Genomic DNA, 2,500 nt, shown 5'->3' with positions numbered 1-2,500 from the left:
TATAATATGGATACGCACACGTGCACAGTTTGGTATCGGACAGAGTGCATCATTTTTCTTTAATTTTTCTAGTAAACAACAAATCTGCTTAACCACACCAACTCAACAACCTTCCACACAACATGGCATTAATCTCTCTCTCCTCTCTTCCCTCTCCCTCTCTCCAGCTGAAATGTGGTGCGTGCGGTGCGATTGGTCACATGAGGACCAATAAGTTTTGCCCGTTGTACTATCAGACGAATGCCCCGCCCAGTAATCCTGTTGCCATGACCGAGGAACAGGAGGAGGAGCTTGAGAAGACGGTCATTCACAACGATAACGAAGAGCTAATTAAAGTGGAGGGAACTAAGATTGTCCTGGGCAAACAGCTCATCGAGAGGTAACACACACGCACGCACACACACACGTGTACCAGTGTAACGTTAACAGTATGTGTGTAATAAGCGTGTAATGTGTGTTTTAGTGCGGATGAGGTGAGGAGGAAGTCTCTGGTGTTGAAGTTCCCTAAACAGCAGCTTCCTCCCAAAAAGAAGCGACGCGTCGGCAGCACAGTCCACTGTGACTACCTACGACGAACGTGAGTGGGGAGGGTGAGGGTGTGTGAGGGTGAGGAGGGTGAGTGAGGGTGAGGAGGGTGAGTGAGGGTGAGGGTGAGAGTGAGGAGGGTGAGTGAGGGTGAGTGAGGGTGAGTGAGGGTGAGGAGGGTGAGGAGGGTGAGAGTGAGGAGGGTGAGGGTGAGGAGGGTGTGAGGGTGAAGAGTGAGGGTGAGGAGGGTGAGAGTGAGGAGGGTGAGGGTGAGGAGGGTGAGGAGGGTGAGTGAGGGTGAGGAGGGTGAGAGTGAGGAGGGTATGAGAGTGAGGAGGGTGAGGAGGGTTGTGAGGGTGAAGAGTGAGGGTGAGGAGGGTATGAGAGTGAGGAGGGTGAGGGTGAAGAGGGTGTGTGAGGGTGAAGAGTGAGGGTGAGGAAGGTGAGTGTGAGAGTGATACGCTCACATCTGGCCAGCTGCTTTAATAGTAACGTGTCTTTTCTGTCTCTGTAGCGTCCTCACAAGTCGATCCACCGCAGGAGGACGGACCCGATGGTCACTCTGTCCTCCATCCTGGAGAGCATCATCAACGACATGAGAGACCACCCCAATGTACACACACACACACACTTGTCCATAATCAATAGGCAATGAATGGTTGTCATGGTAACCGGGTTATTAAGTGTGTGCACTACAGGGTTCTGGTTATTTTTGGGGCACCATGTGGTTTGGGACACAACCTGTGTGTGTGTGTGGTGTGTGGTGTGTGTGTGTGTGTGTGTGTGCGCATGTGCGCAGACGTACCCGTTCCACACACCGGTGAACAGTAAGCTGGTGAAGGATTATTATAAGATCATCACTCGGCCGATGGACCTGCAGACACTGCGTGAGAACGTGAGGAAGCGTCTGTACCCATCCCGAGAGGAGTTCAGAGAGAGCGTGGAGCTATCGTCAAAAACACAGTGCCACGTACAACGGTACACACACACACACACACGCACATGCGCACACCACACTGGCCTTGAAATTATATGAAACTTTCCTGTAAGATTTAGTGGACATCATTGCTGCAGATTCTGAATTGGGCTCAAGAAGTAAAAAGAAAAGGCTAGCGATGATGTCACACCACTTAAGCCCCGCCCCTGTCAATCTGTTGACGCCTGTTATTGTCACTGAGCAAAATCAGGATGTGCATCATATGACTGGACAGTAACTATCCCTTTTGTGTGTGTGTGTGTGTGTGTGTGTGTGTGTGTGTGTGTGTGTGTGTGTGTGTGTGTGTGTGTATCAGGAGCGAAAATCCTCTGACGCAGGTGGCTCAGTCCATGCTGGACCTCTGTGATGAGAAACTGAAAAGAGGTAAAAAAACAAAACGAAACATTCTGCTGTGTGTGAGTGACACACCGCTAGTTTCTATTTATTTATCCTGTCTGCTGTGTTAATCGTGTGTGTGTGTAGAAGGAGGAGCGTCTGGTACGCCTGGAGAAGGCGATTAACCCGCTGTTGGATGATGATGATCAGGTCGCCTTCTCCTTCATCCTCGACAACATCGTCACTCAGAAGATGATGGCCGTGCCTGAGGTGAGTGACCACTTCCTGTCCCGCCCCCTCACCGATATGACTGGCAGCAGCTCGGCTGTGTATGATGTGTGAGTTCGGAGGTGTGGGTGCAGGTTTGACTCTCGCCGTGTCTCTGTATGAGAATAACACACCCCTCTGCCAGCCAATCAGAAACAAGGATTTCACTTTGATCCTGCTCTAATTGCTTTTTTATTACAAAAGTGACAAGAACAAAGTGTCATAACTCCTCCCAGAGGATGCTGTCACCATAGCAACCATGACAGCAGATAGCAGATAAAAGATAGTTAAAGCGCCCCTATTATTACTTTTTCACATGTTCCATTTCATGTAGTGTGTTCTAGAGCTGAACAGAAGAAGGAAGCGATTCTGAACAGCTGAAACGAATCGTCAGTA

General features: G+C 49.8%; 1 pseudogene; it reads left to right on the top strand.

Annotated features, from left to right (window-relative positions):
- LOC128632698 (transcription initiation factor TFIID subunit 1-like) overlaps nt 1–2,500 on the top strand; it is a 9,842-nt pseudogene that overhangs the window by 2,055 nt on the left and 5,287 nt on the right.

The sequence above is a fragment of the Ictalurus punctatus genome, unplaced genomic scaffold (assembly GCF_001660625.3).
Source record: "Ictalurus punctatus breed USDA103 unplaced genomic scaffold, Coco_2.0 tig00163743, whole genome shotgun sequence".
NCBI classification, from domain to species: Eukaryota; Metazoa; Chordata; class Actinopteri; order Siluriformes; family Ictaluridae; genus Ictalurus; species Ictalurus punctatus.
The sequence above is the reverse complement of the archived record's forward strand: the minus strand, read 5'-3'. Positions and strand labels throughout refer to the sequence as shown.